This window comes from Prionailurus viverrinus, chromosome B4 (genome assembly GCF_022837055.1).
Source record: "Prionailurus viverrinus isolate Anna chromosome B4, UM_Priviv_1.0, whole genome shotgun sequence".
Lineage (NCBI taxonomy): Eukaryota > Metazoa > Chordata > Mammalia > Carnivora > Felidae > Prionailurus > Prionailurus viverrinus.
The window spans coordinates 131,932,873-131,946,131 of NC_062567.1; the positions used below are offsets into that span (position 1 = coordinate 131,932,873).

A 13,259-nucleotide genomic window follows, 5' to 3' on the forward strand; every position below is an offset into this window, starting at 1 on the left:
ATCCCCTGCTGGAGGGCTGGGATCTGGGACTTTCCTGGAGCTGTGGGGACATGGGGTTTCTCTGTAGTCTAGGACCCAGTGTGGGGCCTGGCAATGAACCTTTGTGTTTGTTGAGTGAAGGAATAAACTTTGCACATGGTTGTGGCAAAGGTTGCCATGCACTCAGACTCTCCCCAGTCCTCTCTGGCGGCCAGGCCATGGCAGGCCTAAGCTTGGTACAGGAGGTGATCACTGGAGAAGGGATAAGTGAAAGACATAACTGTCATTTCCTGAAAGGTGGGAGCATGAGTGTCTGACTCTCCTTCTCTAGCAACCCTCTCCGGTGATTGGTCCTCAGATGCAATAAAGGATGCATCCAGACTTAAGTTGTCTCCATCATGGCGCAGTGGTCAGGCTTTCTAGGGAGACAGGCCAGGGACTAAATTCTGTTTCTGCCTCTTTCTTAGCTGTGTGACCTCAACCAAATCACTTACCTGCTCTGTGTGTTTTTTCACCTCAAGATAGGTAAAAACAGTCCCCATCTGATAGGGTTTTGGGGGGGGGAGGGGATAAGAGAATCAACATGTACAAAGTACTTGGCCCACAGTAAGTAAGCGGTGGTCTACTGCTACTTAGGCTTTAATGTGAGGACGCAGAGCATTTGCTGCCCCATAATTTTGGGGCTTCCCAGAAAACAGCCTGCTGGTGCCAGCCTCGAGAGTTTTCTTTCAAAAACACCACCACATAGGGTTGACATGTTGTAAAGGCCATTTACCATCTCAGGCGGCTTAGATAGTTTAGTTATCTCCAATTGAAAGGGGGAGCTGATGTCCAGCTGAATCCCCTTTAAATGACAGACAGTCTTTTAAGAATGTTATTGTCCTTGGGGCGCCTGGGTGGCGCAGTCGGTTAAGCGTCCGACTTCAGCCAGGTCACGATCTCGCGGTCCGTGAGTTCGAGCCCCGCGTCAGGCTCTGGGCTGATGGCTCAGAGCCTGGAGCCTGTTTCCGATTCTGTGTCTCCCTCTCTCTCTGCCCCTCCCCCGTTCGTGCTCTGTCTCTCTCTGTCCCCCCCCCCAAAAAAAAAATAAACGTTAAAAAAAAAAAAAAAAAAGAATGTTATTGTCCTGGCAGATTGGGATGGTGGAATTATATCATTTACCAGCTAGTTCATTTGAGGCAAGATGTGGTCCAACTGGCCTCAGCATTCTCCTCCGTAACATGGGAGTGATAAAAAATAGTGGTGTCTAATCTCATCAACTGTCAAGAGTGTTTCACTGTAAGTTGTAAAGGGGTTATGTTTATTAGGTGTTCTTATCCTTATTTTTAATTTTTTTAATTTTATTTATTTAAAAAAAATTTTTTTATTTTACATTTATTTATTTTTGAGAGACAGAGCACAAGTGGGGGAGGGGCAGAGAGAGAAGGAGACACAGAATCCGAAGCAGCCTCCAGGCTCCGAGCTGTCAGCACAGAGCCCGCCGCGGGGCTCAAACTCACGAACGGTGAGATCATAACCTGAGATCCGACGCTTAACCGACTGAGCCACCCAGGCGCCCCTATTTTTAAATTTTTAAAAAAGTTTATTTATTTGCTTTGAGAGAGAGAGAGAGCAGAAGCTTGAGCAGGAGGAGTAAAGAGAGGGGGAGAGAAAGAATCCCAAGGAGGGTCTGAGTTGTTAGTACAGAGCCCGACGCGGGGCTTGAACCCACGAACCGTGAGATCATGACCTGAGCCAAAGTTGGACGCTTAACTGAGCCAGCCGGGCAACCCTGTTCTTGTCCTTTTTTTACAAATGAGAAAACTGAAGCTGTGAGACTGTCTAGGGTCCCCCAGCTAGCAAGTGGTGGGAGCTGGGACTCTGACCCACCTTGGCCTTCCTAATGCCAACATACCACCCCACCTCCCTAAATTGCCAGGCTATACATGTGGCTGCCTTCAACCCATCATCTTGGGGACACCTAGGTGGCTCAGGTCATGATCTCACGGTTCGTGGGTTCAAGCCCTGTGTCGGGCTCTGTGCTGACAGCTCAGAGCCTGGAGCCTGCTTCAGATTCTGTGTTTGCCTCTCTCTCTTCCCCTCCCACACTCACACTCCGTCTCTCTCTCTCTCAAAAATAAATAAACCTTAAAAAATTAAAACAAAAGCAAATATGTGGTTTCTGTAAAAAAAAAAAGTTTCATTTTTAAACGAACCCCACTCTGAAGGTCTCTGGACACTGCTTTTCATTTTTTAAAATTACATTTATTTGTTTAATTTACGTCCAAGTGCAACAATGGTTTCAGGAGTATCTCAGCTTTTCATTTTTGAATAAAAAATCCCCATCCTCTTCATGCCAGAAGCTACCTTTTATGTTCTTTAATCTTAGAGTATCTAGGAGACAGAAAGCACACACAGAAAAGAGTCTGAGAAATTTCGGATGGTGCAGGTGCATTCCCCGCCCCCCCCCCCCCCCGGCCTTTCAAGGCTTCCTTAAGGCAAATAGTAGAAATCATGTGTAGAACACACAGGCTCTGGAGTCAGAACTGCCACCTTGGACGGGTCACTCTCCCAGCCTTAGTTTCCCATCTGTAAAACGGGCATGCCAAAACCAACCTTCTGGGATCTTTGTGAGAATGAAGTAAATAGACACAGCCCCAGGTTCTTGTCCCACCTAGCACTTACCACAGTGTGTTTAAATGTTTAAAATGTGTTCCACCGCTGTATCCCAGCTTCTAAGATGTGTCTGGCACAAATGTTTGGGGAAAAGATGACATTTATAAAAGTCCACCAGGCTCACAGCTGATCTTCAATAAATTAAATGCACACATACACACGTGTATATACATACACACACATAATATATATATATATATATATATACACATACACATACATATACATATGTGTAAATATACGTGCATATATATGTGTGCACCAAATTAAGAGGTGGAAAGAAGGAAATCTCTCACAGAGATGTGGGAGTCCTCGGGAATCAATGGAACAGGTAGTAATAGCTGGATGACATTGTATTGGGATCCAAGGCTCTGGGTTCAAATCCAGTCTGGTCCTGACCTGAGGCAGTACCAAGGGTGCAAGAAATACAGCCAGTCTCTCTGGTTAATCTCCCTTCACCTATTGGATCTTCTAAGCAGCCTCAAATCCTTTCTGGAAAGATCTTACACATAAAACACCAGCCGATTGAGGGTCTGATTCCTCTCTGAGCCTCCGGTCGTCATCCGTGAAAAGGGCACAAGCAGCTAAGGTTTGGGGGAGCCTGCAGTGAAAGCACCTGGCAACCCGGGGGGCCTTTTACACCCAGGGGGAAGGGCCGTGGCGCGGAGTCTGACCAGCATCAGTCCAGAAATGCAGACTTGCCCAACGAAAAGGCCCTGAAAGGGCAGGCCACGTTTAAAGAAAATAAAGGTGGATTCCAGGCATGAGCTTACCACGGGGCAGGGGGACTTCCCCGCCCCCAGGTGCGCCGCCCGCGCCGCCCACCCCGGGCGCCAGGCGAGGGAAGCCGCGCTCTAGGACCCGAGGAGGAAGAGCTGCGGGGAGACGGTGCCTCCAGCGGGTGCTGCCGCGAGCGGCCGGCCGAAGGGGCTGGAAATGAAAGTAAAGCGCTCCGGAGCCACATGGACGGAGCTGCCGGGGCGGCGGCGCCGGGAGCAGGATGCGGCCGCCCGTAATTAAATAGCATTTACTCTTATTATTACTAATAATAATAACGTAATCATACCTCTAGTCATAGCATACCATTTATCGGGCTCGGCGCAGGCCCGCGGGGAGCGCAGCCCGGCCGAGGTGAGTGCTGCGCGGGGCCCGAGCCCGGAGGGGCAGAGGCCGGGGCCCGACCGCGTCCCGGCGGCCGGCGGCGGGAGGGCTCGGGGGCGCCCGGGGGCCGGGCCGGGCGGAGGCGCGGGGGATCCGGGCCAGGCCGGAGCCGCGCGGGGCCACCTGGAAAGTGCATTTTGCAGAAATAAAGCAAGAGCCGCCAAATCCTCATTTCCTCCTTTTTGGGGCTCCCCCTCCCCTTCCCCGTGCCTTGCCCCAAAGTTTCAAAGTTGTGCGGCCGGGGGCACCTGCCGCTGGGTGATTTGGCTGTCCCTGCAGCTCCCGGAGGGGGGGGTGCTTTGGAATTTTGTGTCGTGGGGGGCTCCCGCCCCGGCGTCCGGAGCTTTGGGGTGCGCGGATGCTTTGCCGGCCCCCGCGAAGGGGGCCGAGGAGGCTGGCAGGGGCGTCTCTGGCAGCGCGCCCCTTCCTTTTGTGTGCGCAGCGCCAAGAGTTGGAGGGACCGCAGCAAGGGCCGTGGACCGCGGCCGCCGACGGGTCGCCTCTGCCGGCTGCCGCGGCCACGCGAGCCCGGGGATCCGGGGCCTGCGGCCCGGCCCGGGGGGAGGGGGTGGCAGGAAAGGGGGGCGCGGTCTGGGTAGGGGGGAATTTCCGGTCGCAGGATTCATCTCTGGGCTCGAAGGAGTGATCCGGCCGGGCCGCCGGGCGGGGAGTGCGCGGGGATTGCGGGGTGGGGGTGGGGGGACGCAGCTCCAGCACCTGGGGGGCGCCCCGCGGGGATGGGCGCCCCGGAGCCGCGGACCCGGGTCTCGGACCCTCCTCCCACTCTCAGAGGGCCTCAGGGACCCCTTCGGGCCTACCCCCCCCCCCCCCCCCCTTTCCCCTTAAAATCTGTCTGGCTCGGATGTTTATAAGATGTCTGGTTTGGGGGTCTTTCACACAGACAAAGCAGTTTTCCCAGGAAGAAAAAAAAATCGTAGGAACGATTTACTCTGACCCCGATGGCTGGGGTGCCAACAGGGCATCAACGGGGAAGAGAAGGGGCTGGGGGCCGGAAAGGGGGGCTGGGGAGTCTGGGGTAGAAAAGCATATTGGGCCTGGAGTGGGGGACTGGGGGCCCACAGCAGCTTTGTTAGGGATTTCATTTCTCTTAGGTTGCACACACAGACTTTGGTGCCTAGGTACCAGACTTTGAACCCCAACTTCTTACCATTTTCCTCAGCGTCTGCAATTCATCCAGCCCCATGAAAATAGCAGAATGCAGATCCTTGGCTTTTCATACAAACACGATAATTATAGTACATTTAGCAACTGTTTAACCCAAAATTCCGGCAGAATCTTTACGTCTACTACCAAGACTACTACAACCCCTCTCCCCACATACAACCAACCATACCCGCCAAGGTCTTCTTTCCCCATTTTGACATCCCACAGAAATTAGACTGCATACAAGGGATGCATGGCCAAAATGCTATTGGAACAGGTTTGAGGCATGGGGTACCTTAAGCTGGGAAGGAGAAACCTATGTTCAGGAGGGATGAGATCTGAGCATGGGAGAGAGATTTTTGTTGGTCCTTGAGCTGGGATGAGGTTTGTGTTCTGTGGATGCCGTGAATTACAGGCTGTTGGCTTTTTGTTTGCGATGGACAGTTAAGAATGTGGGTGTGGGTGGATTATTTGGGGCTAAGAAGCTCTGTGGGATGAGCTAGTCTCTAGGTATAAGAAAGTTAAGGCGTCAGTAGGTTTGGCTTGGAGAATCTGAAAATAAGAATCCCTTAAATAGCACTTTTTGGTTTATAACAAAAGGGCTTTCACATATGCTGGCTCATCTGTCCTCCATAGCAACCACATCAGGTGGGCATTTTTCAATCCTCATTTTCCAGGTGGGAAACCTGAGGCTTATAGAATCGAAGGTCTCTCTGTCACATAGCAGAGCTAGGATTCCCACTTAGTTGTCTGGCTCCAAATCTTCAGTGTTTCCAGAGTCCTGGGCCACCATAACAAGTTAGTTTTCAAATGTCTCCTGTGAGCATGGTGAGGTGCTAAAGGGCAGGCTTGGGGTTGAGTTTGTCACTGAGAGCCTGACCGGAACCCACGATAGGACCAGGAAATGCTCTAATACCAGAGTCAATGCAGTGGGAGTGAACAGGAGAGAGAGCTCTCAGGGTAACCTGGAAAAGTTAGAAGAGGCTTCCTCCAGGAAGTGGATCTTGAGCTTGAAAGAATGGGGAGGCTTGGCTGGGGGACAGAAGAGGAAGGAATTCCTGAGCTCACCATGGTTGCTTCTGTGCTGGGAGGTTGACGTACATTCTCTCTGATTCTTACAGTGGTAAGAGGAGTGAGCATTATTCTTATTTTTTTTTAAGTTTATCTATTTATTTTGAGAGAGAGAGACAGAGACAGAGACAGAGACAGAATCCCAAGCAGGCTCCACACTGTCAGCACAGAACCTGACGGGGGCTCAAACTCACAAACCATGAGATCATGACTCGAACTGAAGAGGGGCGGGCATTGTTATCTCCATTTCACAGATGAAGAAACTGAAGAGCACAGGATTAATGTGGCTGGCTCGATGTCACCCAGTTGGATTTGAACCCAGGCCTTTGTGACTGTTGAGTGTGCTACGTTGGAATGGATGTCACAATTGGACCACCTCCATTTCGAATATGTAGAGACCAGGATAGTGTGACTGGGCAGATGCAGTGGGGATGGGGGCGTAAGCCCAAAGACCGGCAGGCTCTCCAAAAGGCCAGGGAGTTGTACTGAACTACCGTATGTCCCAGGGCCTGGTCCTGTGAAAGTATTTAGGAGATTTCTGGGGCGCTTGGGTAGCTCAGTCAGTTAAGCATCCGACTCTTGGTTTTGGCTCAGGTCATAGTCTTGCGGTTTGTGGGATCAAGCCCCGCATTGGGCTCCACACAGTCAGCATAGAGCCTGCTTGGATTCTCTTTTTCCCTCTCTTCCTCTTCCTGCTTGTACTGTCTCTCTCTCTCTCTCTCTCTCTCTCTCTCTCGCTCTCTCTTTCTAAATAAACCTAAAAAAGAAAGAAAGTACTTAGGAGATTTCTGGAAGCATGCCTCGAGAAGGCAGGATGAATGGTGGTGAAGGAGGTCTGGGCCCTGAGTGTGGAATCTTAATCCATTTCCCTAATGCCTATGGGTGTCTGGCTTGACACCTTGAAGTAGCTTGTAGATTGGAAAGGACGGAGATATGGTTGATTAACCCGAGCTTCCCAAGAGCAGAACTGGGTCTGATTCACCCCCTGTGCCCCAGGCTCAAGTGGAGGTGCCAGGAGGACGCTTTCGGCCAGTGTGTTGTCATGTTGAATTATACCCCAAGTGTAGAGGAGGAAGGTTTATTTTGCCCCAGGGTGGAGGGTCTTTGTAGAAGTGCCATTCGAACATTTGAGAGACGGGTTCAAGAAAGGCCAGAGAAGGCTTTCTGAGAAGAGGCACCGAGTCGGGCAAAGGCAGTGTAAACAACGGGGCAGGTCACCTGGTGCGGCCACCATGTGGGTGGCAGGCACGAGATCAAGTTCAAGTCAGGCTCTACCGCTCTGGTCCCTTGGGCTCTCTGGGCCTAAATTTCCCTTTCTGAAAGCAAGCCTTGAGGTTTGATAGTGTGTGTGATGGTAAGCTGTGGGAGACGCCCAGTGCCTGGGGATCGGGGGCAGGAGAGTCGATGAGAGGGACTAGAAGCGGAGGGGTTTTTAAGTTTGTCATCATTTAGCCACTAACCAATCCAGCAATTACTGATAGTCAAGCCCTGTTGTGAGTGTTTTTTCCTAGATCAGCTTACTTAATCTTTGTAACAGCCCTGAAGGTAGGCACTCTGATTGTCCCCATTTTACAGATGAAGAAACTGTCAAGGGAGGTTAAGTGGCAGAACTGGAGAGCAGACCCGGACGACCAGGCAGCCTGGCTTTTGACTTGGCCCAGCGTGGGACGAGGGGTGGCTGGGAGAGGCAGGGCAGGGAGGGGAGAGCGACAGGGCCCCCCCGCAGTGGTAACTTCAGGTGGAAGAGGAGGAGGTGTCCTCTGAGGAGGTCCCACTGCAACCCGAAGCCGGAGCCTTGGCCCAGGCTGATGAAGTGACTGCTACGTGTCTGCTCCCAGGAGCCTCCACAGAAGCCAGCTCCTTTCATCACATTTAATGGCCCCTAGAAAACGGGCTCAGTTTCCTCTTCTCTGTCATCACCAGCTCCGGGGCTCCTTCCCGTCTTATTTATTTCCCTAGGAAGTCTGTTCCCCTGCGAGTACCCTGATGGCTTCTGCAGGTGTACGAGCACTGTGTCTGCATCAGGCTGTGGGGACCACTGCTGCGTTCCAGAACCCAGCGGTAGCCGACTTCAGTTCGGCCGCACATCCCAAGCCCCGAATCCGAGGTTGACAACGCAGGCTTGATGGCAGCATCGGCAGTAGTGACACCAGCCACCGCGTATTTAAGGCTGCTGTGTGTGGCCTGGCGCTTTCTGGGTCTTCTCTTATTGACTCCGCTTCACAGCTCTTGGAGGCAGGAACACGTATTAGCAGCCCCATCTTGCAGATGAGGAGATTGATGTTCCAGGATCACATGGCTGTGGCAGAGCAGGGAGTCGGCGGGGAGGGGTCAGACAGAGCCAGGCATATGACACCCCTGAGCCCAAGGTCTTTGCTGCTATGCAGGAGAAGTACCTTCAAGTTATTTTATTAGTTAGTAGTCTGTACACCCAACGTGGGGCTTGAACTCATGATCTCAAGATCAAGGGTCGCGTGCTCTGCTGACTGAGCCAGGCAGGCACCCCTCAAGTTATTTTAGTCTCCATGAAGGTCTTTTCTTATCCTTCTGGAAATCCCAATCATCTGTTGTTTGTATTGTGCTTTTGGCCATATTCTCATTAATCCTCTCGATGCCCCTTTACGGTAAGAAGTCCCTCTTTTGCAGAAGAAAATTGAGGGGTCCAGCCTCCAGCTCTTGCTACCCTGTCCCTGCTATGACTTTGGAAAGGGGACAGGGTGTCACATTCCCTTGGACCGAGAGCCACGTCTTCCGAAGTGCTGGGGCCGGCCAGCGAGCATCCACTGAGCACTTCCTGTGAAGGCTGCAGGGGGAAGTGGAGGCTGTGACCCTTCTGGGGCTAACAGAGGTCCATCTGTACTCTTGTTCTCTGGCGCATTCCATGTCATGCCCTGTCCCCCTGCAGCCAGAAGAACTTAGGGCAAGGAGTCCAAAGGCCTGAGTTTCACTCCCAGCTGCAGCACATACTAGCTGCATGTTCAGGGGCACAATCATATTATCACTCTTGGCCTCAATTTCTTGTTCTGTGAAATGGCCTCACTGATTCAGTCCTACCTTCCTTGAGTTTGCTGTGAGGCTCAAATGAAGAGGATTTGAAAACTATAAAGGCCACTGGTGTGACAGCGTGGTTGTGGTGGCCATAACCTCCGGAATGTTCCTGAATCTTCTCCACTGCCTACCTCGATCCAGGCCTGGACCACTGCCGTAGCCTGCTAACTGAACTTCCAGCCTCACCTCTTGTCATCTGTCTTCAATGCAGCAGCCTCAGTAAGGGATCTTCTCAAGATTTAAGTGGGACCTTGTCACTCCTCTGCTGAAAACCTCCCAGTAGCTTCCTGACTCAGAACACAGTGCTGGCTCCCCAGTGTGGCTTGCATGCAGCCTTCTAACCAGCCTTACTTTGCCCCTCGAAACTTGCTTCCTGCTTGGCTTGTCCTCACTCCAGCGCTGCAGTCACACTGGCCTTCTGTCTTTTCCTTGAACATTCTGAACTTGTTCCCACCTCAGGGCCATTGTCGTTGCCGTACCTTCTGCCGGTGCACGCTTACCTACCTTCTGTGTTCCCATGGTGGGCTCCATCTTATTTCTCTTAAATGCCACCTCCCCGAAGGGCCATCCCTAAACTCCCAGCACCGCTACCCCCTGCCCCCCATCACTTCCTGCCACATTTCCTATTTCAGCGTGTTTGTCACTCTCTGTAGCTTCACTTGTCTTGTGCATTTAACATTGCCCTGTTTATTTGTCTTCCCACGCCTGGACCACGTGCTCCACGAGGTCAGGGACATTATTAACCCTGTTCCCCCAGCATCTGGCATATAAAGGTGTCCTTTGGCTATTTGTTGGATAAATGAATAATAGTAGCAGGGTGGTCCAGATCAGCCCTTGCCAAAAAAGAGTGGCCTAGATAGATAAACTGCAAAGGAATTGGTGTTGACTGATCAAAAAGCGCTTACAGGGTAATTTTGCAAGTTGCCAGCGCTCTCTGACAGTACAGGTTCAGCAGAAACACAAATTTCTGATCTCCTCTTGGATGTGGGGGTTAGGGGCCCACGATATAAACCTGCAAAGCAGCCTTGCAAGTTGGGTGTCATTAGCTCCCTCTTCCAAATGACAAAACAGAGGTTCAGAGAGGTGCCCTGAAAGCCAGCTTGGGGCTGTGGCGGACTCCCGGGCTCAGAGTCCTTTGCACTGCCCCAGCCTGCCTCTCTGTCTTCAGACAGTGAAGCGGGCTGAGCAATCCATGGAACACTCTTGGTGCCCAAGTGGTATGACCACAAGGATTCCTGAGCTTCTGTGCACAGGGCCAGTGACTTCTCAATTGCTCAAAAGAAAAAGCACTCCACAATAGTAAGTGATCACTCTGAGCTATGGGACTCTGGATGATTTCTCCCCGCCCCACCCCCCGTGTATTATATTTGCCCATAATTCCCAAGCCTTTTGCAATAAGCTTCTGTTTCTTTCCTTTCCTTTCCTTTCCTTTCCTTTCCTTTTCTTTTCTTTATTTTCTTCATTCCTTCCACTCTCCCCAGACCCTGACCATGCTGGTGCCAGCAGTGTGAGAAATATAGAAATGCATCTCTCTTGTTTTTTAAAAATTTTTAAGGTTTATTATTTATTTATTTATTTATTTATTTATTTATTTATTTATTTTTGAGAGAGAGAGAGAGAGAGACAGACAGACAGAGCACAGTGGGGAGGGGCAGAGAGAGGGGGAGACACAGAATCCGAAGCAAGCTCCAGGCTCCAAGCTGTCAGTGCGGGGCCCGATGCAGGGCTCGAACTCACGAACCGGGAGATCATGGCCTGAGCTGAAGTCGGATGCTCAGCTGACTGAGCCACCCAGGTGCCCCGAGCTTCTGTTACCTTTCTTTGAAAGAAAAGTTAGTTTAAACATCTCATCTCCCTTGATAGCTGGGAAGTTGTGAAGAAGCTGGAACCTGGACCCCTGGAGTCACAGATGTGGGATTGAACCCTTCCTGTGCAGTTTGGCCCCCAAGTAGCTGGGAGGGTAAGGCAAGAGCGGAAAAGCCCTTTGTAACTGCTGACTCTTAGTTTGACTTATGGTGGCGCCGTGGGGGAGGCCTGAGGGAGGTTTCCTGAACTTTGGTTTCTGTTCGAGGTAGTTAAAAGAAAACAAATTGCAAGTTGCTGAGGCCTGTGGGTGGTCCTTTTCTCTCCGTCATTCCTTGACAGGTGGTTTCTGGTGGAGCCTGAGGTGGTACCTACGCTGCTTCTGGCTTTCTTCCTCAGCTGCTGGGTGGCCTTGGGCAAGTCGCGGTCTCTCCAACCCTCACTTCTTTTTAAAAGATTATTTTTTTCTTTTCTTTTCTTTCCTTTTTTTCTCCACCCCCCCACCCCCACCCCCACCCCCTGTCCCTTAAGTAGACTTCATGTCCAGTGTGGAGCCCAACCCGGAGCTTGAACTCACAACCCTGAGATCAAGACCTGGGCTAAGATCAAGAGTTGGATGCTTAACTTACTGAGCCACCCAGGTGCCCCAAGACTCTATTTTATTTTTTTCAAGCCTAGCTTTTCTGTGGAGAGTGGACATGGTGGCACCTACCTTTGAGATTATTGTAGGGATAAACATGATTCCTTAGGACAGGGCTTCTAAATCATCTCTGTCCTGCAGACCCATTGGGCAGCCTGGGGAAGCCCGTGAACACCTTCTCAGAATACTGTTTTTAAGCACATAAAGTAAAGTATGCAGGATTGCAAAGGAAACCCAATTCTCTCGAACCGTAGCTGGGCTTTTCATCAGTGCACTGAGAACCAGATCTGGCAGTGAGTCTAACATAAGCGCCATAATTCTGAAGTTGTGATGAGTGTCAACAATATTTTGTTGTGCCTGCAGTAGCTGAAATGTGAAAGAGCTGTGATTCTTAGCAAGACACTATTGCAGCATGTTGCCTGCCTTTGTAATTGAAGGGGATGCTAAATACCAGGTAGGGGGTAGTGAAAAAAACTTCTAAGTGTTTTCCCATCCAAGTTCATGGACTCCTGAGTTCTCTCTGGGGGCCGCAGGCCTAAAACCCTTGGCATAAAAGGTGGATGACACCTAGCACATAACCTCCAGAAATGAGCCAAGACCCCTGCTTGGCCTCTTTGGAGCAGAGGGGCCTCAGGTAGACAGACAGGGTGCACGGGGACCGTGAGGAAGGGATTCGTGCAGACCTGGAAGAATTCTGACTGGTGAGGTCGAGGATGGCGAAATTGAACCTTTGCTGGTCTCTGAGTAAGCTGTCAAGGGCCTGGTGAGTCAGGAGAAGTGCCAGGCATCTTTGGAGATGACGTAACCTCAGGTAGTGTTCATGCAGTATACGAGGCTAATCTGTGATACGCGGCCAGTCTGGCACCGACCGCTCGCCTTTCATGAAACCTGGGGTAGGTGAGGGCCAGGCTGGCGGAGTGTGAGATGAGGCTGGAGGCAGCCCACGGGGATGGGAGAGGAGCACCTTGGAGTCGGGAGGTCAGAGTGTGTGGGCTCCAGAGCCCAACTGCCGGGGTTCAAGTCGCCGCTCTGTCCCTTATAGCCTGGGTAACTCTTGCAGGTTAGTTCACCTCCTTGTGCCTCGGTTTCCTCATCTGTAAAATGGGGGTGATGATAGTATTTTCTTATGGCGTGTTGTGAGAATTATGTGTCCTATTTAAAGCTCTTTGAACAATATCTGGTAGGCGAGAGCGCTTAATAAAGGACTGAAATCAGCACCTTTGCTGTTATTCGAGGGTCTGTGAGATTCCGCTCACATAGTTGGAGAATAGGTTGGAGAGCGCGGCTTCTCTGTGCTGCCCAGAGATGAATCAGATGCAGCGTCTGCCTTCAGGAAGCTCAGGGTTTAGGGAGAGGGGGACATAAGCACACGCTGTCCTTTAGCTAGGGTTAAGTGCAATGGTTGTGCCGAGCTGGGGTGCTGTGTTAGCTGGGGGTTGGGGAAAGGGTCTTCCCGGTAGAGGAGCCACCTCAGCTGAGCTTTAAAGAGGCGCCGGGCACTAGCCAGGGTGGGAAGGAAGCAGTGGGTGTGAAGGCTGTTCCACAGAGTGGGCAGCTTGGGTTTGACATTGTCGGAGTGTGACATTCCAGGCCAGTCATGAGGGGAGGCGAGGTACTTCCTATGGTGTGGTGTGCCTGGGGGGAGCCGCTTGGCCTTCATCCTCCTGGTAGTGGGTGTCGTGAAGGTTTTGTTTGTTTTTCGATTTTTTATTCACAGGAAGTAGCAAAAACAGTACAA

At 51.4% G+C, this 13,259-nt stretch overlaps 1 protein-coding gene across 1 annotated transcript in view; it reads left to right on the forward strand.

The window, feature by feature from the left end:
* The first annotated feature begins 3,508 nt into the window (after nucleotides 1-3,508).
* The window catches only part of ZC3H7B (zinc finger CCCH-type containing 7B), a 60,523-nt gene continuing 50,772 nt past the window's right edge, over nucleotides 3,509-13,259 (forward strand). Inside the window, exon 1 of the mRNA XM_047866169.1 lies at nucleotides 3,509-3,765. The gene's annotated coding sequence lies outside the window, so the exon portion shown is untranslated. The remainder of the gene's footprint in view (nucleotides 3,766-13,259) is intronic.